The sequence below is a fragment of the Tamandua tetradactyla genome, chromosome 14 (assembly GCF_023851605.1).
Source record: "Tamandua tetradactyla isolate mTamTet1 chromosome 14, mTamTet1.pri, whole genome shotgun sequence".
Lineage (NCBI taxonomy): Eukaryota > Metazoa > Chordata > Mammalia > Pilosa > Myrmecophagidae > Tamandua > Tamandua tetradactyla.
Window position 1 is genome coordinate 18,643,723 of NC_135340.1, and position 27,917 is coordinate 18,671,639.

General features: G+C 34.9%; 1 protein-coding gene and 1 pseudogene across 8 annotated transcripts in view; one reads left to right on the forward strand and one right to left on the reverse strand.

The window, feature by feature from the left end:
* Positions 1 to 27,917, reverse strand: part of PRORP (protein only RNase P catalytic subunit) — a 159,759-nt gene that overhangs the window by 48,768 nt on the left and 83,074 nt on the right. The gene's annotated exons all lie outside the window — the stretch shown is intronic.
* Positions 454 to 27,830, forward strand: LOC143656465 (ribosome biogenesis protein NSA2 homolog pseudogene; annotated as a pseudogene).

The window sequence follows — 27,917 nt, forward strand, 5'->3', positions numbered from 1 at the left end:
TTTCTAGTGTTTTCAATCTACATATTTTTACATACTCTTACTAGCCCAGATACAATCTGCAATACAAAATGGTAACTAGAATCATTAATAGCAATGACAATCACATTTTTAATTTTCATATGAATTCCCACAGTTATAAAAAAGACAAAATAAACAGCTGAAACAAAATGACTTATGATACTGACTGCTTTAGTTTCCACGCAACTGTAAATACACGGCTTTAAACAAAACACAATTGGTTCTTTGTAGCTATTGGTTCAGATAACGGTCTAGAGTTTACTCATATTAAGGTAAGGGGCTCAAATAAGAGCACAAAGGCCTTACTTTAAAGTACTCTGTGGCACCATCTGGTGGCTGAGAGGTATCTGTGCTCTGTAAGAAAGGTGAGAGCAAAGGAGATTAAATGACAGATATGAGAAAGTCACTGGCCTGAAACCCTGTGTCAATGCAGCTATGAGCCCACTTTCTCCTAAGGACGAAAACAGTCTTTGGGAAAATTCCAAAGCTGGATGCAGTGAGCTAGGTCAGAGTTACTTGCATGGTAAAGAAAAAGAAAATTGATACAAATATGTTATATCAAAAGCAAAACAGGGAGGGATTTCCATTTCTGGAAAGGTGAGTAGATTTACTTTTCTTCTTTTCTTCCTACTATGTACAACTAAAAGCCCTGGACAGTATATGTACAAGAAAGATAAGAAGACTGAAAGGCAGAGAGAAGGTAAACTGGCTAGGAACTTTGGTATACAAAGAATAACACACAGGTAAATTCCTGGAGTTTTCATGTGCTTTATATATTCCAGACTTAGAGCTGAAGAAGTCAGCATTCAGACATGCCAACAGACAAAGAAACAAAAGTCCCAACAAAAGTCAGGGGTCTAGGGAAAAAGCAGCCTAGCTAGACAGAAAACCTTTGGGCAATATATACTCTATTCCAACCAAACATAACAGAAAAAACTGCAGTCTTGCCCCAACCCATGCAGCTAAGACCTTTAAACAAGGTCTAACACTGCTGTAGATTACTGTACATCTGAAATGGAAAACCAGCATTTCTCAAAGGAATCAAGATCATGAGTTTTGCTAACAAGTCCTCTGACCAACTTCGTATAGCACTAATGATATTGAGTTTTTAAAGCCTGTCCCGAATCTATAAGGGGCAGGCCGCTTTCAATCTCATACATGGTTCTTTTGACTATTTATTGCTGAGACTTACCCAATCCATTCACCTGGTCATAACAAGGATAATATTCAGTGTGTCCCAATGGCTCCTCACCACGAGGGTACACAGGAGAAATCTTTTGGTTTCAATATCAGGAATAATGGTACATTTCTTGACAATTTGTTTCTATTTAGTCTTACGAATTATGTGAATCCTACAAATCACTGAATGTTACAGAGACTGAAAGTAACTTCCCTGGAAGGTACACCAGAATTGGGGTAGATGTTCAATCTTCCCCACTCTCCGAAGTTCTGATATCTCTGCTCTCTCCCTATCCCCATTCAATCTTTTTTGGGAAGATCCTTAGATAAAGGATACTGGGAGAGTAGGGTGCTTATAAATGATATACAGGCAGATAAAAGGATGAGCACACTGCTCTTAAGTGATAATATTTTCATATTCAAGTCTGTTGACAGAATTTACAGTCAAATTAATACAGTACTTCATAGTATGTATTTTTTGCACCAACATCAAACCTCTCATATTTCTAAGCTTATTTTCCTTTCGTCCCCTTTTCTTATTTTAGCCTCAACTTATTTTTTCTAAATATTTTTATTGTATACAACAAACATACGAATGTTCTTGACATACAAACATTCTATACATGGTGTACAATGAATGGTCCACAATAACATCACATAGCTGTGTATTCATCACCATGGTCATTTTTTTGAAAATTTGCATCTCTCTAGCAGAAACAAGAAAAAAACAAAAAACTCATACATGCCATACCCCTACCCCTCCCTCTCATTGACCACTAGTATTTCAATCTACTCAATTTATTTTAAACTTTGTTTCCCTTATTATTTGTTTACATTTTATCCATATTTTTACTCATCTGTCCATGCCACAGGTAAAAGGAGCATCAGACACAAGATTTTCACAATCACACAATCACACTGCAAAAGCTATATTATACAATCATCTTCAAGAAACATAGCTTTTGGCACAAAGCTCTACAGTCTCAGGTACTTCACTCTAGCCATACTAATACACATAAACTAAAAAAAGGGATACCTATACAATGCATAAGAATAATCTCCAGGATAACCTCTCAACTCTGCTTGAAATCTCTCAGGCCACTGACTATTTTGTCTCATTTCTCTCTTCTCTTTTCGTCAAGAAGGTTTTCTCAATCCCTGGATGCCAAGGCCCAGCTCATCCCAGGATTCCTGTCCCATATTGCTAGGGAAGTTTACACCCCTGGGAGTCAGGTCCCATGTAGAGACAGGGAGGGCTTGATGTGCATGAGTTCATTTGCCGTGTTGGCTTAGAGAGAGAGAGAGAGAGGTCACATCTGAGCAACAAGAGGTTCTCTGGGGGTGACTCTTAGGCCTAATTTTAAGTAGACTTAGCCTATCCGTTCTGGGGATAAGTTTCATAAAGGCAAATTCCAAGATTGAGGGCGTGGCCTATTGATTTGGTTGTCCCCAATATAATGGGGAAGTTGAAATTTTCCGCCTTTCTCCGCATTCCCCCAAGTGGACTTTGCAAATACTTCTTTATTCACTGTTCAAAATCACATGCTTCAACTTATTTTAAATTTATTTTATTTATGTACTATGTACATTCTTTTTTTTAAAATCCTCTCTTTTTAATTACTAAATTGAGAAAATTAAACAATTTAAAAATGTAAACTCACAAATAAATCATGACAAAAAAAGAATTAAGACTTCACAGTTGCTACTTGGTATTAAAAACTCAATAGAAATAGGATTTTGATCTGTTGTTAAACATAGGTAATTCAAGCTTGGTACAAACAGCAACTAAAAATGAAATATTTTTTTGTGCATCCCCATGAAATGCAAAGTAGTGCATAGTTATTCCATTGGAGAAACTCTTGGACATATAGAAAGTCATTTCATTAGCAGTACAGGACATTTAAAACACTTATTTCACAATGGGAAATGTACAACCCTCCCACCCTTACCTTCCCCATAAAATCTTAGTTGTATGAGAAAATTTAGCAGGTCGCCGTGACTACAAAGCTATGGTTTTTACACCACTTAAAATGTGGTTACAGGGTTTATTAAATTAAAAAAAAAAGTCTGAAACATTTCAGCATTCGCATTTTTATGCAAGAAGTTTGTGTGGCATCCATCTTCCAGTTCCCTCTGGCATACTGCCCGCGTGCTCACTCACATAGCCTCACTTTTAAATTTCAAGAACTTATCACAGGAAGGCGGAACAAATATTGGAAACAGAATGTGTGAATTCAGCTTGGAGTTCCTGAAGAGAGTCCATGACAACCAGCTACAGGTACGGTCATGAACCGAAAAAGTACAATCCAAATAAAAAAAAAAGACTCATGCTTGGCAAAAGCCAAAAATGGAGGTCACTGGCCTTCAAAATGACACCAGTGCTTTTATGCATATTTTGCAGTAAAACCCTCACCCTGGGTCCTGCAGCTTTGAGGCCCAGGCTGGCCACGGTCTCCACGTTAGCACCCACATGGTGTATGCTATGTACATTCTTATAAGCATCTTTTTTATTTTACAAAACAAGTGGGGGCAGAAATAATTCATAAAGAATACCCACTTTTAGGGGGGTGAATACTCTAAGGAACTACATGATCTTTCTAATACTATCTAGAAAAAGTATCTAAATGAATCACTGCAATAAAGCCTAAGATGAACTTAATTTTATTTGATTCGGAGAAAAACCAGTCTTCACTTTACTAGCAGAAAGTCTGAAATTGAAACTGTTTTTTAAAAGGAAAAAAAAAAAACCATTGTTTCCAAGTATATGTTAATGCAAGACTAATGTGTTGATTAAAATATTAATAAAGTATAACCACTGTAATAATCAGGTAAGAATACCTAATTAATAATCAGGTAAGAATACCTTATTGTGAAAAATATTTTAAAACTTTTTCGATTAATGTGGGTATTATATTTTCATAGGTAAATTCTACTTACTTCATTCCCAAGGAGGGTACTTTAAAATATTGTCATAGAAGCAATGTACACACAATAATGATTCACAGACAATCTCACCACACCCCAAACAGTCATCACATAAACTTTAATCAATGACACATCAAGACTGATAATCAAACAAACATTAAGCGTGTGCTAGTGAGATAACAGTTATGGGAAATTAGCAATGCTGTGTTCCTAACAACACTGTCTGTCCTAAGATACCCGATCACTTGACTAATGCAATTGGAGAAATTTTGTTCAGCACTATGCAAAATGTAGCCTTCCAATACATTTGGAAAGAAAGGGATATGAAACTAAATTCATTATAGAAACTTTTGCCAGCTTCATTCACCTTTGTGCTTAGTCCTTTTATCATTTCACTGAAAATCAACCTATCTGATCATTCACTTTGTAAAGTGGCACATGGACTGGAAGGAAACACCTATTCAATTCAATCCTGGCATTGCTTGGCCTAGGGCAATGTGACTTCCCTGACTTATATAATGAAAGATGAATAGCCAGAAAAAAAGCAAAACCACTCTGTCCTACAATGAATTCTTAATTGGATTCACTAATGCCCATTTACTTCCAGGTCATCTACACCTTCCTTGCCTAGCCAGTGCTAAGTATTTTAAAGATAAAGAGTCAAGATTAGATCTAAAAAAAAAGTAAAAAGAAACTACCACCTGAAAAAAAAATTAAATTAAAAAATCACCTTGTTAGTCAAGACGTAATGGAGAGGCTGGAGGGAACTGCCTGAAAATGTAGAGCTGTGTTCCATAGCCATGTTTCTTGAAGATGACTGTATAATGATAAAGCTTTCACAATGTGACCGTGTGATTGTGAAAACCTTGTGTCTGATGCTCCTTTTATCTACCTTAACCACAGACAAGTAAAACATACAGCATAAAAATAAATAATAGGGGGAACAAATGTTAAAATAAATTTAGTAGACTGAAATGCTAGTGATCAATGAAAGGGAGGGACAAGGGGTATGGTATGTATGAATTTTTTTCTGTCTTTTTCTTTTTTTGAATTGATGCAAATGTTCTAAGAAATGATCATGATGATGAATATGCAACTATGTGATGATATTGTGAATTACTGATTATATATGTAGAATGCAGTGATCATATGTTAAGAATGTTTGTGTTTGTCTGTCATATTTTTTTTAAAAAATTAAAAAAAAAAGAAATTACCACCTAAAAAAAAAAGAAACAGAATTTTTAAAAAAAAAGATTATTTTTTCTCATGTAATAAGATTATAGGTAAGAGAACTTGTTAGCCTTTCCTGAATCTTAATGAAATGGGACTGAAATACTATACCAGGTTAGCTGCCCTAAAATGCACAGTCCAAGTTTATGGTTTCTAGAATTTTTTTTTTTTAGATCTTAGACCCATAAGTCCATATAAAGAATGAATTGTTTGGGGTAATACTTAAACTCCCTAGGAAAAAACATGCAATTTAATTGCTTTGACATTCCATATCATTACTTTTAGAGTTAAGTTTTCCCAAGATAACACCTTCTCGGGGGCTATTTAATATATTTTAAGTTATGCTCAAGGGAACTTAACCATCATAATACTAATATAACTCCTTGATAATATAATCGGTGGTTATGGCAAGCTTCTTTTCTATTTTGGAAATTAAAAAGTATATCACTCTTAGGACCAGGTTCCAATTCCCTAAAATGAGTTTCATATATTTAATTAAAAAAATAGATTTTCAGCCAGAGACCCGGGTTCAATTCCGGGTACCTGTCCATGCAAAAAAAAAGAAAAAAAAAGATTTCCAACCTAAGAATTATTAAGTGTCCTATATGACTAATTAATATCTATCTTGTATGTTTTTATAAAGCATCATGGGTATACTTCTCAGGAACCATTTTTATGCAATAATGGTTCTCAAAATGTGGCCTCTGGACCAGCATCAATAGCATTATTTGGGAACTTTTTAGAAATATAAATTCTTGGCCCCATTCCAGACCTATTAAATCATGAAATTTGGGATGAGTCCAGCACTTATGTTTTAACAAGCTGTCCAGGTGACTTTGAAGCACAGTAAAGTTTATATATCTAGAGCAGAGCATAAACATTAGAAGTTTGCTTATCTTTAAAAATATGTGAATTTTTTAAAAAAGAACTCTAATAAGTACTTATAAAAATACGTTAAGTGCATAAAGTAAAAAGTGATTCTTCTTCTCCCCCAAAGATAGTAACCACTGGTCGGAACGGAATTACTCCTTCCAGACTTTTTTCCCTTAGATATCTAGTCACTCAGATGTCCAGTATTTTTTTTTATTTTTGTATTTTCAACAAATGGAATCATCCTGCACATATTGTTTGCAACTTGTGCTTTTAATGTACCATGGGCATCTTTCTATGTCACTACCTGTAATTCACCTCATGAGGCTTCTGTATAGTTTCCAATATTCTGCCATTGCAAAGATGCAACGAATATTTATACATATATATGTATATACTTGTGTAAATATTTCTGCAGAATAGATTCCTAGAAGTTGAACTGATAAATCACTGTGTATTTTTAAAATATATATACTGCTAAACTGACTCTCATTTACAATGTAAGAGAATGTTGGGCTAATATTTTCTAATATCTACAATAATAATATCATTTATATAACAAATATATAACTAATATTATGCTTATATGAACATTTTTCAGATATAACTTTCACAAAATGAATGTTGTGGATAAGCAATAAAACTTTTCAAACTACTTGGGGAGGTGGAGCTTTCTGAAAAGTGTTATAATTTTCCTACATTCTTAAACAGAATTTAACAGGGCAAAATTTTCCTCACCATTATAATATCTCCAAGAAATATATTATAATTTGCCTATCATCTGCAATACAATAAGCACAATGTTAGATTTTTGTAATGAATTTGAATGTTCAATAATATATCCTACTTTCTATAATCCAATAATGGAAAGCTGTTATTTTCTGGCTTGTTATAGCAGCTTTTTCTCTCACATGGTGAGAACTCTCTCCTTCCAGGTGTAAACCTCCCTGCTTCTAGCAGTGACCCCACCCCTCCATCATCAGCCCATGCATACATACTCTGCTCCTCAGAATACTGTGGACTAGAGAGTTGTGTCTAAATAAGGTAGAAAAATTGTGTACAAGGACCTGAGAAATTCTCCTGTAAGTAATGAAATTGTCCTATTAGCTAAACATGTTGCTTGTGACCTTGATGACCCTGTTTCCTCATATTTAATATGGAAATAATGGCTACCTTATAGGAAATGAGAATTAAAGGAAAAAATAAATGTAAAGAGACTGGTATATAGCAGACAATAGCTGGTTACTACTACTATAATTATGTTGATTATTATTATAATTGCTAATAACACTGTTATTATAATCATGGGTTTTATGGCACTGATTACGACTCTCCAGAGGCTTTTTCTGCTCTTGATTTCTTGGCTCAACAGCTGGAAGTCTGCTCTCCATAAATATAGGGTATACTTCTATTTTCACTTTCTTCATGGATATAAAATTCATATTACAAGACACTTAAATTCTTTATTATCTTTCTGTTGTTCAAACAGAACAATTCTTTAAATTATAATTGTTCCAAAAAACAGAGTTAAGAAATAAAGATAAATTTCTCTTTCTTGACAGATTAACAGCTAACACCTTTTGTTTTATTAGGTAAAAATGTACTGGGCCTATTTTTAAAAAGCCATACATACTAGATAATTAAATAATGAAAAACAGTTTTTATACTATAAGCTATTCTCAAATTTTCTATAATAAGCATTTTGACTTCTATAATTAGGAGAAAATAACCCACTCAATATAAACGCAATATAAACATAAAAAACCTTGAAAAAGCTAAGACCTTTAAGTATCTATACCTTTTGAGGGGAAATTATTTAGATTGGGCATGAACTGAGAGAATAAAGAAGATTACATTTTTCCAGCAACCAATGGTATATTGTTCCACATTCAAAGAATGTGTACCAATATAAGTGATAATGTTCCTCAGTGTGATTTAATACCATGTGCCCTGAAGGATTATATAAATCTGGTATAAATAATTTTCATGTGATGTGTAGAGAATGATAACCAAAAGTACTCATAAATTCAGCAAAGCAGCCGAATGATCGAATATTTAATAATATTACAAGCCTTAACTTGGATAGACTACATCCCATAAGCAAATATCTATTCCATTCAAATATATTATGAAAAGCATTACCCTTACTCTAATGCAATAGTTCTTAACATACATGAAAACACTTTCTATCAAGCTTGTTGAAATTTTAGTGATAAGCAGAGGGTATGGGAATAAAACAATATGCTAGATCTCTCTCAAGTTTATTTTCATTCAAGCACATCTTCAGAGAAAAGCAGATATAAATTCTTTCCATTTGTCTTTTTGCATAGTACCCACCAAAATATACATAAAACTAAAATGTGATAAGAAATAGTATGCTAATTCAACACCAGACTAAACTTAAACTCTGAAATGACCAAATTAACAGAAGTAGCCTTAGCTCAGATGAGTTGTGCTTATCACAGCTGACTATAGTGAATTCCCCACATAAACTAATAACCAGATTACATAAAACTGCTACTGCACTCCACATATGACTTAGTTTCATATGTAGGGAGCATCCCAGAGGAAAACATGTTGTCAGGATATCCTATTTCAAAGCTTATGACACTAAACTTATGTCGAACATTGGATGTAGTTCATTTAAACCAAATAGATTTAAATTCTTATATATATTACCATTTAGAAAAAAATTATTTAACAAAAAGTACGCTCTTAGTATTTGATGAATTTTATAATACTTACTCTTCACAACTCAAAATAAAGAAGCATTTCACTTAAAAAAAAAAATGGAAGCAGTATGCGTAGAGGTTAAGGACACTGGTTCTGAAGTTAAGACTACCTGGGCATAAATCCTGGCTCTGTCAACTGGTTATGAGATTTTAGGCAAGTTACTTGACAATCCTTTAGGCTTCGATTACTTCATCTGCAAAATGTGTATAATAATTTCTTTCTTCAGGATTAAATGAGATAATTTACATAAAGTACAGTAACAGGAATACATTAATGGTTTAATAAATGTGATTAAATGCAATTTAAATGCATTCATGATAAATGCATTTTAAAGCTATCATTTGTTTTTCAATTTCATCAGGCCCACTTTTGAGCTACAACAGAAGACAGTAATGATTTTTTTTAAAATGAAGATCTTTCAATTATTTAATTATGAAGTCATTCAAACTTGAATGACCTTGGTATTACAGATTAATTCCAAACTCAGCTGAGTTCCAGTGAAGGGACTATTCCTAGGTAACATTTGTATCTCTACTATCTAGCTCAGTGCTGAGCACATATAAATGCTCAATAATGGTTTGTAGAATTTAATTGCTAAACAGCTTAGCAATGGAATCTGTTAGGCTTTTGTGGGTCAATCTGTTAGAGAACAAAACTGTCTTTATTATTTTTAGGGGAAAATGGGTTTAGGTCCCAAGTATCAATTTAGATAATTTGAGCACACAACGTATTTATAAATTGGAGCCTATCTGTAAGAGGCAGAATGATGTGATATAAACAATATTAGTCTTGAAATCAGAAAACATGAGAATAAATTAACCAGGTCCTGGACAAGTCAGGACAAATTTTTGGATTTAGAGTTTAATCCAGAAATAGTTTAACTGCAACAATAGCTTTTGTAACTTCCAGCCCCAAAACACCACAAGAACCACCTTTTAAATCTCATTTGAAAGAAATTATTGCTAGCCAAGTGACCAAAATTAAGAAAAGTCTTAAAATTTTACCTCTAATTACCTATCATTTCCAATCATTAATAATCAACAAAACTTCAGAGGAAAGTAAACTAGGAAAAAGAACAAGTTTTGGCTTTGAGATTCCAATATAGAAAAATTTATTCAAACACTGTCTCAGAGCAGACATAGGGGCAGCAGTATGCTCCTCAAAGTGAAAAGTAGTAGTATCATACCCAAATTTTAGGACTCAAGGAATAAGACATTTCCTCTCTAACACCAGCCCTCCCTTATGAGATAATCTTCAATCAAGAGAACAATTATTTGTAAAATATTCCAAAGTTAAAGAGGTATAATTTAAAAATTCCACTTCCATATTAATCTAACATTTGCCATCATAAAGATAAGGTATTTATGATTTTTGTGCTTTGTTGAAAGACAATTTCAAGCACAAGTGGTTTCAAATACCACAGCATTTTTACAGTTTGGGCAATAAACTGTAAAATAAACTGAGCATAGTTTATTGTTTCTTAGGTTCTTCGTGGTACTGAGATATTTATAAGAGGTTATGCAGATCAACTGAAAGAAATAAAATAACATGGGTAACAGAAAAAATACAAGAATTCACTTCATATAAATTCTATAAATTTATAAATTGTACTGCCAAATGACTTTAATGGCTTGCCACTATTTTCTCATTATAGTTAAAACTAAGAGATGCTGATTAGTGCTTCCACCACACTATTTCCTATTCAATTCCACAAGCATGCTGTAAGAATGAAAGCATTTAGTGCTGATGTCTGGCCATAATTTTAAAAACTGCATTATAAATTTTCATTCTGCTGAGGCCATTTCAACCAATTCTCATTTACCTATAGAAACAGGGAATGGAGTTTTGAACAGCTAGCAAAATTAACTAAAATGATGTAATTTTTTTGTTCCTATAAACCTTTCTGTTAGAGTTGCTTAAAACAGTGAAAATCTAAAATGTAAGCTACGAAAAGGAATGAAGAAGAAAAGCATTAGCATGGAATAATGGGTGGGTGTGACGGGTATATAATAAGACAAAGTAACAAGATAAAAATATTTCCACTTTATATCCTTTAGTTTTCTAGATGAAACGTTAGTATGTTGTCCCTCAAGGCAATCCCACAACACGAAATAGCAATGATGATATGGAGGCTCATTTAAAAAAATTCACCTTAGCAAAGATAAAGTTGTGAACATATTACAAAATATGAGTCACAGAGACTTTTAGAATTCTCTCGCTGTTTAAACTAACAACAATGATCAATGAACGCATTTCATTGTAAAATTACAGGAGAGAAAGAATTTTGATACTGAAAAAAAAGAATATAGCTGAAGATTGTTTGCATTGCCACGGTGGAATTCACTTCTAGCTTTTGGGCTGGAACTGATGGTTACCACCATCCTAATATTCGAGACTCCACCAACCTCAGTGTGGTAGTCATTAAAGTTGTTCAAAAATACATATTCTCTCTCTCCTTCAGGCACATGGTAGGATTGCCTTCCCGGTCCTGCTGAACTCAGGTGTGGCTATGTAATTTGTACTGGTCAATAAAATATGGGCATCATCTCTGAGCAGAAGCTTTACAAGCAACTGGGTACTTCTCTTCTCTCTGTCACAGTGACTAGCAATACTTCAGAGTCAATATAAATACTGGAATGAGGATAATGATGACAAAGATGACCCACAATGGGGATGTAGCACAAACAGAAAATAATTCATAGTTTTAAACCACTGAAATCTTGGGTTGCTTATCACTGCAGCACAACTTAGAGTAGCTGAATACGTATAATCTCTTATTCTCTCTATATTGCAGATACATTTCTTATTTAGTTATTTTACACAGAAGTTGGGCCATTTACTTAGTGACTTGAGTTTTGATTCTAAGAATCAGTTAAAAAAGAATGCAGACCTAAAACTGACAAAAATAAGAGTAAAGGTTACCAGTTATTTAAATCAGGAAATTAAACACATCCTAAAGGCTTTGGTGTCTACAAAGTTAAGATCATGGACAACTTAAACACATTCACAAGTTTATTTGTTTATCTTTTGAAATTATTACACTATCCTAAGTACTTAATTAAGTGCCTTTCAAGTCTTAACTCATTTATCTTTATATTGGGTACCAGGAAGTTAAGTAATATAGCCGATGTCACATAACTAGCAAGTGAAGTAAGCTGTCTAGTGTAAAACTCAAGGAATTTTTCAAATTAAGCCTGAACAGAAGATGTGATCTCTAACAGGCTATATAACTGTATACCCATTCATTCTTTCTTTCATTCATTCACTAAGAATATACAGGAACACTTACTATGTGCAAGCCCCTTTCTCAGCGCTGAAGACAGCAATAAGCAAGACCCACAACATCTCCAATCTCAGGGCATTTACACTATAATGGAAGAGACTGATAAAATAAAGAAATGTACAGATAATTGCAGATACTGAGTAATAAGAAAGTAATTCAGTTTAATCTGCTGCAGTATAATAAACCACTCTGAAATGTAGATTTAAAATAACCATTTAGACGAATGAATTCGAGAGGGCTACCCATGGTACTCTTTGAATCTCACTATACTGTAAATTATGTTGCCTTATTTACCCAAGATTGCAGACACTATAAATACAAGAACTAAAACTATAAAACTCTTTGAAGAACAAAGATGTAAACTTTCCTGACACTGGAATAGCCAACACCTAGCTTCAAAGCTTCAAAGGACAGGTACTGACCTCTCTAGATATCAAAGTCCTGGACAGTATTTTCTTTCCAGTGAAGGCTGTTTCATCTACTGAATATCTGTTCTTTAGCATAACCACCTCAATTAGATTGAATGCCAATTTCTCATCAGAAATTATGGAGGTGAAAGGTAATGAGGTGAAATACTTAAAGTGCTGAAGGAAAGCAACTGATAGCCAAGACTTTTATATTTGGCAAGACTCTTTCAAAATTAAGGGAGAGATTAAGACATTCTCAGTTAAACAAAAGCTGAGGGAGTTCATCACCACTCGACCAGCTCTCAAAGCAATGCTAAAGAGAGCTCTTCAGACTGAAAGGAAAGGACACTAGACAGTGGTTTGAAGTGGCATAAAGAAATAAAGACATCTGGTAAAGGTAATCATTTGAGTATTTATAAATGTCAATATCATTGTACTGTTTGGTGTGTGCGCCTGTTTGAAAATATTCTGTACTCCAGAAAAGCCATGTTTTAATCCAGATTCAGTCTTATGAGGATAGCCATATCTTTTAATCCTGATTCAATACCATTGGCTGGAAAATTCTGATTAGATTATCTTCATAGAGATGTGGTGCACCCAATTGTGGGTGTGGCCTTTGGTTATATGGAAATGCAACTCCACCCTTTCCAGGTGGGTCTTGATTAGTTCACCAGAGTCTTTAAAAGGGGAAACATTTTGGAGAAACCTCAAAATGGCAGAACCAGCAGAAATCTCAGAAACAACAGAGCTGACACAGATATTGACACTTGGAGAACAGAGACATGGATGTTTAGAGGTACCTGGAGCCCAGCAGACATCGCCACATTAAGCAAGCCAGCAGCTGGAGAGAACTGAGGGAAGCCTAGAAATGAAAGCCAGCCCCAGAGAAGCAAAGTGAGGAACCATAGGAACAAAGGCTGAAAGCAACAAAGCCCAGAAGGCGAGGGGCCAAGAGATGCCAGCCATGTGACTTCCCAGCTGACAGAGCTGTTTCAGACCCATTGGCCTTTCTTGAATTAAGGTATCTTTCCCTGGATGCTTCAGTTTAGACATTTTCATGGGCTTAGAATTGTAAACTTGTAACTTATAAAATTCCCTTTTTAAAAGCCATTGCATTTCTGGCATATCATTACAGCAGCATACAAACTAAAACAGTATGAAACATCACTTATTACTTCCTACAAGTAATAATATGCAAATAAATAAAAAGTAATGATAAATCTAGGTTTGTGAACATACAATCTAAAAAAAAATCAGTGGTAACCACTTAAAAAAATGGTGCGATACAGAGGAGTATAGGAAAAGTCTATGTGTATGCTTCTAAAATAAAGTGGGTATCAGAACAAATATAATTGGTATATATTTAGGATGTTAAATTCTAACCCTATAGTAATCACAAGAAAAACAGATGAAAAATATTCTCAGATACAAATGGGAAGGCATTCCATATGGTACAACACAAGAAAGCAAATAAACATAAAAGTAGGCTTTGATGGAAATGAGGGGGGAAAAAGGTATAAATAAACAAAGACTAAATAGCAAAAAGGCAGAAGAAAAACCTGTATTATCAATAGTGACTGTAAATGTAAATGGATTAACTCTCCAGTTAAAAGGCAGAGATTGGCAGAATGGATTAAAACTTGACCCAACCCTCTCTCTCTCTCAGCCAACAAGACAAGCAAACTCACTGCCTTCCCCCTCTCTACATGGGACATGACTCACAGGGTGTGGATCTTCCTGGCCACACGGGACAGAAATCCTAGAATAAGCTGGCACTCAGCCACAAGAGACTGAGAAAACCTTCTCAACCAAAAGTGGGAAGAGTGAAATGAGACAAAGTGTCAATAGCTGAGAGATTCCAAACAGAGTCAAGAGGTTATCCTGGAGGTTATTCTTACACATTAAATAGATATCACCTTGTTAGTCAAGATGTAATGGAGACACTGGAGGAAACTGCCTGAAAATGCAGAGCTGTGTTCCAGTACCCATGCTTCTTGAAGATGATTGTATAATGATATAGCTTTCACAATGTGACTGTGTGATTGTGAAAACCTTGTGTCTGGTGCTTCTTTTATCTACCTTATGGACAAATGAGTAAAACATGGAGAAAAAAAAAACAAACCATGACCCAACTATATGTGCTGTCTTGTCTGTAAGAGACTCACCTAGAGTCAAAGATACAAGTAGGTTGATGATGAAAAGATGGAAAAATATGTACTATGCAAGTAGTAACAAAAGAGTCCTGGTGTGTCTATACTAATATCAGATTAAATGGACTTTATGTAAAAAGTACTTAAAAGGGACAAAAGATGGTCACCACAAAACAATAAAAGGAAACAATTCATGTTTCCTTTGTAACAATGTAACAAATGATAAACATATAGGAACCTAACGGCAGAGCCCCAATATTTATGAAGCAATACTGACAAATTTGAAGGGAAAAACTGACAGTTCTACATTAATAGCAGACTCTAACACATCACTTTCAATAATAATAACAAGTCAGATGATCAGGACTTGAGTGATACACTAAACCAACTATATCTAACAGACATATTTAGAAACTGCACCCAACAAAAACAACATGCGCATTCTTCTCGCATAAACACGGATCATTCTCCAGCACAGACCGTATGTTGGGTCACAAAACAAGTCTCAATAAATTCAAAAATATTGAAATCATACAATCTACGTTCTCCAACAAATCAATGAAGCTAGAAATCAGTAATAGAGGGATAAATTGAAAATTCACAAATATGTGGAAATAAAACAACATACTCTTAAACAACCAATAGGTTAAAGGGGAAACCAGAAGTGAATTTAGGAAATATCCCGAGGTAAATGAAAATGAAAACACAACATACCAAAACTTATAGAATGCAGAGAAGATGGTGCTGACAGAGTAATTTATAGCTCTACATGTTTACATTAAAAAAGAAGAAAGACTTAAAATTAGAGACCTAACCTCAACACTAAAAGAACAAGAAAAAGAGCAAATGAAATCCAAAGCAAGCAGAAGGAAGGAAATAAAGATTAGAGCCAAGATAATGGAATACAAAACTAATAAACAATATAGAGACTTAACAAAACCAAAAGTAGTTCTATAAAAAAATCAATAAAATTGACCAACCTTTAGCTATATTGAAAAAAGAAAAGAAGGGAGAGGATACAAATACCAAAAATCAGAAATGAAAAGTAGAACATTATTGCCAATCCTCCTGAAATGAAAAGGACTATAAGAGGATACTATTACAAATGTATGTAAATAAACTAGAAAACCTCATGAAATGAACACATTCTTAAAAACACACACAAATTACCTACATTAACTCAAGAAGAAACAGAAGAGCTCAACAAATCCATCACTAGTAAAGGGACTGAATAAGTAATGAAAACGCTACCAACAAAGGAAAGCCCAAGACCCAGATAGCTTCACAGGGAAATTCTACCAAACATTACAAGAAGACAGGACTGCAGTTCTGCTCAAACTCTTCCCAAAAAATCAAAGAGAAAAGAACATTTCCTAACTCATTCTATGAGGCCAAAATCACTCATGTCAAAGCCAGATGAAAATACCACTAGAAAAGAAAAATATAGACTAATATCTCTTATTAATATGTGTGTGTGCATATTCACTCTAGTGCTGAGGAAATACTCAGCTTTTTCTGCCCTCAGGTCTGAGAGGAGTTCCTTCTGTGAGTGTTATAAGTTGAATAGGCAGTATTCCTACAGGGTTACAGGGAGCAAAATACGGCTTTGTCATCACTCTCTAAAAAATTAAAATCAACAATAGACGATTCAATCCTTACTAAGATAATAATATTAGACTCTTCGTATAATTCAGGGAAAAATATATTACCCACATTGTCATGATTTTTTTATCCACCTGTGTTTTCCTTCTTTGAAAGAAAGGTGTTTTGTTTTGTTTGTTTGTTTTTTGCATGGGCAAGCACCAGGAATCGAACCTGGGTCTCCGGCATGGCAGGCAAGAAGTCTGCCACTAAGCCACCATCGCAACACCCTTGTTTTGTTTTTAATGTTGAAACTTCAAGGCATGCATATATGTGGATGACATCTAACTACAGTTTCTCTTCGATGATCAACAATCATTTATTGCTTTTGCCTTTTAAGGTAAAACCTCTACCTTTACTTCATAGTACTTTAGAGAGAATTCTTCATACCTTCAGAAGGCAATAATGAAACTGTAAACCCCAAATAAATTTGAAATTAGAAAACAATATGAGCAAACCTTTTAATTCATCATCTATCCATGCATTTGAAAATATTTCTGATATAAAATTAAGTGGTCTGATTACTTCCGAAAGCTTTTCAATGGCAACATATAGTAGTAAATAGTGATAACATACAGTGCAGCAAGCTTTTGGTAAATAGCTTGATGACTGTGTGATATATTTTTCAACATTTTGAAAAACTGTTTTCCTTTATTTTTCAAACACACAAATAATACAGTGCAAAGAACTGACAATATTGTGAACAATTTAGAGTTCTTCCCTTCCTTAGAAAAATTGCACTCATTTTGCATTTTCATGCATTCAACATTGCGAGCACAAAAAATTATCTGGGTCCCTGTGCCAGTATGAGGGTATTATGTACCCTCAGAAAAGCCATGCTTTAATCCTAATTTAATCGTGTGGGAGCAGCCATTTATTTTTATTTATTTATTTTTTTACATGGGCAGGCACCGGGAATCGAACCCGGGTCCTCGGGCATGGCAGGCAAGCATTCTTACCTGTTGAGCCACCGTGGCCCACCTACCATTTCTTATTCAACACCAAAGGCTGGAAACTTTGATTATATTATCTCCACAGAGATATGACACACCCAATTGTGTGTGTTATCTTTTGATTAAATGGAGATGTGACTCTACCCATTCCAAGTGGGTCTTGATTAGTTTACTGGGATTCTTTAGGACAGAAAACATTTTGGAGGAATCTCAGAAATGACAAAGCAGACAGAAACTTCAGAGCAGAGCTGACAGATGCTGACACTCAGAGAACAGAGACATGGATGTTTGCAGCAAGCTAAAACTTGAAGACAGCCAAAAGAAACCAAGAGAGGAAATCCAGCCCCAGAGAAGCAAAGTGAGGAACCCCCACAGGAACAGAGGCTAAAAGCAATGGAGCCATGGAGCAAGGGATCAGTAGATGCCAGCCATGACTACTCAGCTAAAAGAAGTGTTTCTGACCTATCCTTGAATTTAAGGTATTTTTCCTGGATGCCTTAAATTTTATACACTTAGAAGTATAAATTTTTATACACTTAGAACTATAAATCTGGAACTTATTAAATTTCCTTTATAAAATTCAATTTTATTCAACTTCTGGCACACTGAATTCTGGCAGCTTTCAAACTAATGAAGTCCCATTCTTTCCATTTAATTCAGCACAGGTTCTTTTGTACAATCACCTCAGTCATACCTTTTTAACATGCTCTGCAATGCTGTTAATTTGGGAGTGGGAAGGATGAACATCAGATCAAGAGGGTCACCAATATCAAAGTGTTATTTAATGGTTTGTTGTCATAGAAGAGAACAAACCATTAAATAACTTAGTGGCTTACTGGCAGACTTCTTGCCTGCCATGCCGGAGACCCGGGTTCGATTCCTGGTGCTTGCCCATGCAAAAAACAAACAAACAAAACAAAACACCTTTCTTTCAAAGAAGGAAAACGCAGGTGGATAAAAAAATCATGACAATGTGGGTAATATATTTTTCCCTGAATTATACGAAGAGTCTAATATTATCTTAGTAAGGACTAAATCGTCTATTGTTGATTTTAATTTTTTAGAGAGTGATGACAAAGCCGTATTTTGCTCCCTGTAACCCTGTAGGAATACTGCCTATTCAACTTTATCTTTTGATTAAATGGAGATGTGACTTCACCCATTCCAAGTGGGTCTCGATTAGTTTACTGGGATTCTAATGGTTTGGAGCTGTATGTATCCCAGAAATACATGTTCTTAAACTTAATCCATTCTTGTGTGAACCCACTGCACATAGAACATTTTGATGAGGTTTGTTTCAGTTAAAATGTGGCCTATTTCAATCAGATGAGTCTGAATCCTATTATAGGAATCCTTTACAATCAGAACGAAATTCAGACAGAGAGAAAAAGCCACACAGAGCAGTTAAAAGCTGAAATTCAACGGAACCCAGAAAAGAAGGGAGAGACCACCACGTCCACTGTCATGTGACAGAGGAGCCCAGAACAAAGGACTGCCAGCAGCCAGTGTCAAAATGCCAATCTTTGGGGAAACAGTATTGCCTTGAAGATACCAGGATTCTGACTTTGTTTTAGCCTCACAATCATGAGTTAATAAATTTCCACTTTGTAAGCCAGAAAAAAAAACTTATTATAAAACCAAAACAGCACAGCACTGGCGTAAAGACAGACCTACAGACTAATGATATAGAAATAAGAGCTCAGAAATCAACCTTCATATTTACAGACAAATGATTTTTGACAAGAGGGGATAGGTCACTTGATTGGGAAAAAAACAGTCTCTTCAACAAATGTTACTGGGAAAACAGGATCTCCATTCACCAAAAAAAGGGAGAGGGTGAGGATCCCTACCTCACATCATATTAAAAAAATGTCAACTCAAAATGGATCAAAGACTTTAATACAAGAGCTAGAACTATCAAACTCCTAGAAGAAAATATAGGGAAGCATCTTCAGGATCTTGTGTTAGGAAATGGTTGCTTAGAATTTATACCCAAAGCATATGCAACAGAAGAGAAAAATAGATAAACGCGATTTAAAACTTTTGGTTATGAAAGGATTTTATCATGAAAGTACAATGACTATCTACATAATAGGAGAAAATGTTTGCAGATCACATATCTGACAAAGGATTGATATCCAGAAAATATTTTTTAATCATTCTTCAACTTAACCACAAAAAGACAAACAATTAAACAATTTAAAAAAGGGCAAAGGATTTGAACAGCCATTTCTCCATAGAAGGTATACAAATGACTAGAAAGCACATGGAAAATATGCTCAGCATCATTAACATCAAGGAAATGCAAATCAAAACCACAATAAGATGCCATGTCACACCAATTAGAATGGCTGCTGTGGCAGTTAGACTCAGGTGTCAACTTGGCTAGGTGAAGGTGCTTAGTTCTATTGCTGTGGACATGAGCCAATGGTATGTGAACCTCATCTGCTGTTGATTACATCTGCAGTTGACTAGGAGGCGTGCCTGCTGCAATAAATGATGTTTGATTTAACTGGCTGGTGCTTAAATGAGAGATTCAACAAGCACAGCCCAAGCATGTCAGCATACCTCATCTCAGCACTCACAGTTCAGTCCAGGCCTTTGGAGATGCAGAATGGAATCACCCTGGGGAAAGTTGTTGGAACCCAGAGGCTGGAGAGAAGGCCAGCAGAGATTGCCCTGTGCCTTCCCACGCAAGAAAGAACCTCAGTTGAAAGTTAGCTGTCTTTCCTCTAAAGAACTATATGTCAACTAAATAAATCCCCTTTTATTGAAAACCAATCTGTCCGTGGTGTGTTGCATTCCAGCAGCTAGCAAACTAGAACAGCTGCTATTTAAAAAACAGAAACTAATGTTGGAAAGCATGCAGAAAAGCAGGAACATTCATTCACTGCCAGTGACAATACAAAATGGTACAACCACTGTGGAAGACAGTTTGGCATTTCCTCAGAAAGTTATGTATAGAACTGCTTATGACCTAGCAACCCCACTAATAGGATATACCACAAAGAATGAAAAGCAGGGACTCAAATTGATATTTGCACAGCAATGTTCACAGGGGCATTATTCGCAATTATGAAAATATGGAAGCATCCTAAGTGTCCATTAACTGATGAATGGATAAATAAAATATGATACTACATATCATGGAATATTATCCTACTATAAAAAGGAACGAAGTCCTGATATATGCAACAACATGAACAAACCTTGAAGACATCATGCTATGCGAAACAAGCTAGACGTAAAAGCACAAATACTGTATGATCTCACTGCTTGTAAACAATAGGAATAAGCAAAATTATAGAGTCTGTACCTGGACTACAAGTTGCCAGGGGATGGGTAGAGATCAGTAATGGCTTAAAATGTACACAGTTCCTATTTGGAATGATGGAAATGTTCTGGGAATGTATAGTGGTAATGGTAGCACAATATGTGAACGCAATTCACAGCACTGATATATATATATATATATATATCGGGATATGATTAAAAAGGGAAATGTTAAATTGTATATTCTGGTAACAGAATAAAAATAAAAATACAAAAATACATGGAACTACATTAAACAGTGAACCCTAAGTTAAACAATGGACTTTAATTAATAGTACAATTATGAAAATGTGCTATCATCAATTGTAAAAAGTTCCACACTAATGCAAGGTGTTTGTTGTGGTGTGGTGTATGGGAATTCTGTATTTATGCATGGTTGTTCTATAAACCTACAACTTCACTAATAAAAAATAATAATAATGAAGCAGTAGGATTTCATGGCACCCTGGCTTTCAAGTATATGGCTGGCCTCTCTTATACCCTCACAGACTCAGTGCAGAGTCAGCCCGCACACCCAGTGTAGGTCCCTGGTCCCATTCTGGAGGGAGCAGAGTAATGCTTATGCACATACTGAGAGTATATATGTCTGGCACAATCTATCTGGTGGCGACCTAAGGGATTCACTGCCCTAGAATTTTCACGACATATACAAGGTGGTTCTCAGAGCTATTCAAAGTGAGAGAGAGTCAAGGGGCTGCCTTGACAAGGGACTGCTGGCTGTAGGATATACAACGCAGTGCCTGGGACCCTGAGGAGACTATTTCCTAGGGAAGAGGGGTATTTGCATCCATGTAAAAGGGGGAATTCCTAGGGCCAAATGTGCAATCCCAAGACAATTCATATGTGCAGAAAGAACCAGGGAGACACCTACACTATGGTGTGGAGCTATTCTTTAAATTCATTGTATGCATAAGCACTGAAGGAGTGCATTTGCAAAGGTCAATCTGCAAAGACTGGGAATGATAATTTCTTTCTTTTTTTTTCACTAGTTCTGACATTCAAGGAAAGCTGTCATGACACTAGTTGGATACAAGCTTAAGGAACATATGCTTGAGAGTCTAAATTCCATGGATAACACATTAAAATATCAAAATCTCCAGGTTTCAACAAAAGATTACACAAGATGACAAAACATTACAATACAAAGAAGAGGATGCAACGGACCAGATCAAAGTGAAGATTAAAGCATTAGAAACCACCCATGAGGAGAACCAGACCTGGTACATCCTAGAAAAAAACTTTTTAAAAATGGTCCTAAATATGCTCAAAAAGCTAAAGGAAAACATGAACAAAGAACTAAAGGAAATCAGAAGATGAGAATTAAACAAAAAGATAAAGTTAATAAATAGATGAAAATTATGAAATGGAAGGAAAAAGAGTAAAAGACCACAATAAAAGACATTAAAAATTACCTAACGTGTTTAGGCTGAGTCCCCAGTTTTGGGGTTTGTTCATATGAAACTTAACCCCACAAAGGATAGGTCAAGCCTACTTAAAATTAGGCCTAAGAGTCACCCCCAAGAGAGCCTCTTTTGTTGCTCAGATGTGGCCTCTCTCTCCAGCCAACACAACAACCAAACTAACCACACTCCCCGTCTACGTGGGACATGACTCCCAGGGGTGTGGACCTTCCTGGCAATGTGGGACAGAAATCCTAGAATGAGCTGAGACTCAGCATCAAGGGATTGAGAAAAACCCTAGAAGGAGCTGAGACTCAGCATCAAGGGATCAAGGAAACGTTCTCGACCAAAAGGGGGAAGAGTGAAATGAGACAAAGTGTCAATGGCTGAGAGATTCCAAACAGAGTCGAGAGGTTATCCTGGAGATTATTCTTACACATTAAGTAAATATCACCTTATCATTCAAGACGTAATGGAGAGGCTGGAGGGAACTGCCTAAGAATGTAGAGCTGTGTTCCAGTAACCATGTTTCTTGATGATGATTGTATAATGATATAGCTTTCACAATGTGACTGTGTGATTGTGAAAACCTTGCATTTGATGCTCCTTTTATCTATCTTGTCAACAGACAAGTAGAATATATGGAATAAAAATAAATAATAGGGGGAACAAATGTTAAAATAAAAAAAAATTACCTATAGTGTACAATGACAGTGATCAAATGTACAAATTAAAAATGTTTTTGCATGAGGAAGAACAAAAGGAATGTCAATATTGCAGGGTGTTGAAAATAGATGGTCACTCATATTTTGGAACTCCAGCTTCTGTGTGAGACTAAAGCAAAAAATGTTTCTTTGGTTCAAAATTTATAGTTTGACTATGTATTTCCTAATGTAACTTATATGGACAGGTTAATTGAACACCGTAAGTACATGGAACCTTGAATAGGGCATGAGATTTTGCAGGTTTGTCCAGTGTGGTGCCCCAATAAATCCCAGAGTAATTTGAACAGTGAATAAAGGAGTATTTGCAAAGTCCCCTTGGGAGAATGGCGAGAAGGGGGATAATTCAACTTTCCCATTTGGAGAATTCCTGATATTCTCACAAGCAAAGGGACAATCAAATCAATAGGCCAAGCCCTCAATCTTGGGGTTTAAAAAGAAAAAAACTGCCTAGAGGGATTCAACAGAGATTGGAGTGTTAGATGAATTAGTGAAATTAAAGATACAACAAATGCAATCATTCAGTCTGAGGAATAGATGAAAGAAAAAAAGTGAACAGAGCCTGAGGAACCTATGAGACACCATTACGTGTACTCATATACACATTATTGGGATCCCAGAAAAAGAGGAAAGGGAAAAGGGAGAGAAGAAAATATTCAAAGGAATAATGGCTGATAACTTTCCCAAATTAAAGAAAGGCATGACTATACACATGCAAGATGTTCAACAAAGTCCAAACAGGATAAACCCAAATATACCTACACCTTGCCATGTTATAATCAAACTGTCAAGCATCAAAGATAAAGAGAGAATTGTGAAAGCTGCAAGAGAGAAGCTACATGCCATATACAAGGGCACCTCAATAAAATTAAATGCCGATTTCTCATCAAAAATTATGGAGACAACAAAAAAATAAAAAGATATATTTAAAGTGCTGAAAGCAAAAAATTGCCAACTGCGAATTCTACATCTGAAATACTGTCTTTAAAAAAATAAGAGGTTAAAACATTTCCATATAAATAAAAGCTGAGGGAGCTCATCATTACTAGACCAGCCCTACAAGAAATGCCAAAGGGAGTTTAACAAGATGAAAGGAAAAGACACTAAACAATTGACTAAAACCATAAGAAGAAACTAAAATCTCTGGCAAAGATAATGACGTGGGTAAATATAAACACCAGTAATATTATAATTTTGATTTGTAACTCCACTTCTTACTTCTTATATAATCTTAAAGGCAAAGACGTAAAATTCAATGATAAAGCAATGGTTTTGCATTCATAATATATAAATATATAATTTCTAACAACTACAAAAATATGGGGGTGATGGAGGTGTTTAGGAACATAGGCTCAAAAGGATATAATTGGGACATAAAAAAATTGGAAAAAAGTCCGTAAGCTTTATATTAATGTTAAATGTCTTAAACTTGATAACTGGACTTAAGGTGATTATGTAAGTGAATATACTTTTTCATAGGAAATGTACATGGAAGTATTATGTGTTCAAGGAGTATGACGTGTGAAACCTGCTCTCAAATGCTCAGAAGATAAAGATAGATAGGCAGGCAGGCAGACAGACAGACAGTCAGACAAACAGAGACAAACAGCTAAGGTGGTAAAATGTTAAAATAGTAGATCCGGGTAACTGAGAATGTCAGGGTATTTTTAAGTTCTCTGCATAGGGTTTGTATTATTTTTACAACTGCACTGTAAGTGTGAAATTATTTGAAAATGAAAAGTTAAAAAAAAAATTAACAGGACAAGTAGGCAGCCACTTTATACAATGGGAGTATTAGTCAAGAATGAAATGAAGCTCACAAAAGGGCAGAATGGTCCAAAAATAAAAAACAAGAGTCCATGGGAAATACAATATGCTTTATGATTACAAATTTCTAGTACTAGGAAGGAGACTGTTTCCTCTTTCCTCATTCAGGAGACATGTCTGAGCTCAGTCTCCAAGCTGAAATTTCCCAAGTATAATGCTATGAAACAACAGCACACTGAACAGACAGCTAGTTACAAATTACTTGTCATACAAGCTTTAACAATAAATTCTTTAAAGAGTAAAAGTTGAAAGAAGTAACTGATGTCTATAATTTCCTTGGTTGACCTTTTGTTCTTTGCCTCTCTGCTTGCTGAAATCAGCTAACATATTTCAAAATGAACACATTTCTCTTCCATGATACTAGAAGACATATACACAATATCATCTTCAATATTTTACCTTGCCCAAAAACGTTAGCCTTAGTTGGGCTATCTATCTCTCTCAAGTCAATTTTTAGAGCTTTGTGTTAAACTGAAAGTTAAACAAAAGGAAAACAAATACAAAAATTTCTCACAGATTGGATCAGGACCTTTTCAGAATAAGCAGCTATAATCCTGAGCTCTGCACCAAGCATAAGTGATGAGAATTTCATGCTCCCTTTTCTGACTTTCCCTTTTGCTTCAGGTATATAAAAGAGATAAAATATTTTCAATTTCTTTTTGTCATCTTTTTTTTAAGTAAAGAATTTAAAGTAATACACATTTGACCAGAAAATGTAAACTCAGACATAAAGGAAAGGCAGATATAGAAATTAGTGTAAATCAAACACGTTCTTTGTCAGTCCTTGTAAGCTTTACCAAGTAGAATTGGCCAAAGAAGAAAAGTAACAACCCTGACAAAAATCCATTTTTAAGAAATACAAAAGAAGACAAGTAACAGCTCTGAAAAAATTCCATTTTAAGAAAATCAATTTTTTTCTTGATTTTTAAAACATTTTTATTAATAAAACCAATCAACATAAATGTGAACAATCTTTTTTCATCACATAGTTGTACATTCACCATCATGATAATTTCTTAGAACATTTGAATCAATTCAGAAAAAGAAATAAAAAGAAAATAGAAAAAAATTCATACATATCATACCCTTACTCCTCCCTTTCACTGATCACTAGCATTTCAATCTACTAAATTTATTTTAACATTTGTTCCCCCTATTATTTATTTTTAATCCGTATGTTTTACTCATCTGTCCATAGGTAGACAAAAGAAGCATCAGACACAAGGTTTTCACTATCACACAGTCACACTGCAAAAGCTATATCATTATACAATTTTCAAGAAAAATGCCTGTTGGAACACAGCTCTTATTTTCAGGCAGTTGCCGCCAGCCCCTCTGTTACATCTTCACTAAAAAGGCGATATCTATTTAATGCGTAAAAATAACCTCCAGGATAATCTCTTGACTCTGTTTGGAATCTCTCAGCCATTGACATTTTATTTTGTCTCATTTCTCGCACCCCCCTTTCAGTTGAGAAGGTTTTCTCAATCCCTTGGTGCTGAGTCCAAGAAAATCAATTTTTAAGAAATACAAAGAAGCTTTCCTGTTGCAGTTTGTGTGGAATCAGCTCACAGGTCTCCAAGTCCTGTGAAAACTGATCTGGTGCTTCATGCCCCAGCAGCCGTGCTTGGCAGCTCTGTGGAATTCACCACGCCACAAAATGAATATATTGAATTATACCATAAACGTTATGGATATTGTTTGTATTATCATGAGAAAAAGACAAAGAAAGTTGAGAGACTCATGAGCATTCAAAGGCAAAAAAGATGATTAGTCTGAAGGCTAATCTCTACCATAACAGTGCCATGCTAAGAAAATACAAGTGAAAAAGACTATCAAAATGCATGAAATTAGAAATATCAAACAAAACAATGATGAGAAGACTCAACAGCGTGCAGTACCTGCCTATCTGCTGGATAGAGAGGGACAGAGCTGAGCTAAAGTACTTTCCAATATGATTAAACAAAAACGAAAAGAGGAAGCAGGGAAAAAGGGAAATCCCTCTGCCCAAAGTTTGTGCCCAGGGAGAAACAGAAGTATTAAAAGTTATTTGAACAGGAAAGAGAAAGAAGAGAGCATGGAAGAGGATGGTTACTAAAGTCCGCTTTGTTGAGATGGCTTTATACACAAACCACCTAAATATGAAAGATTCATTAGACCAATGGGATTGCGTTTCAACAAGGCACATGTAACACATTCTGAACTTAAGGCCACCTTTTGTCTGCCAATATTGGTGTAAAGAAGAATCCCTCATCTCCACAATATACAACTTTCAGTGTTATTACCAATAACTGTCATTGAAGTAAATGTGAGTGCATTAGGCCTTGTGCCACAAGGAGGCAAGGTTATTTGGGGTAAATATGCCCAGGTTCCCAACAATTCTGAAAATGATGGATGCATAATGCAGTCTTACTGGTTTAACAGCAGTTTCACACAAGTATCTGTTATTAAAAAAAAAAAAATTAAGATGACCCAGTTTCATAAAAAAAGAAAGAAACACAAAGACAAGTAACAACTTTGAAAATAATCCATTTTAAAACTACAGATGAATGGCCATAGATTGCCAACTATAAAGACAATTATATAACGATATAGCTTTTACAGTGTGACTGTGTGATTGTGAAAACCTTGTGGCTGACACTTCCTTTATCCAATGTATGGACAGATGAGTAAAAAAATGACAATAAACAAACAAATAAATAATAAAAACAAATAAATATACAATAAAAACAAACAAAATAAATAATAGGGCATGGGATGTTTTGGATGTTCTTTACCATTTTAATTTTTATTCTTCTTTCTCGCAGTAATGAAAATGTTCAAAAATTGATTGTGAAAAAAATTGTGGTGATGAATGTACAATTATATGATGATACCGTGAACCACTGATTGTACACTATGGATGATTATATAATATGTGAATATATCTCAATAAAAATTGCATTTAAAAAAATAAAGTGCAGGAGAAATCAGGAAAAATCCAAGAAAAAAATATAATTAATTCACATAAAACAAACGAAAAACTATTTAGGTTAATTTATAAATACACTGTGTTTGGAATAAAAACAAATGTAAGTAACGAGTCATTAGTCTCTCTTGATTGTATATGTTGGTATTTTTTGTTAGAGAATCGTGAACCACAGGGAAATAACAGAGTAACCCTAAAGAGACAGCAAAGACCTTTAGAAGGTTATCTAGCAGTTTTACAAAAGGACTAAACCTGCACTTCATTACATGGACTTCCTT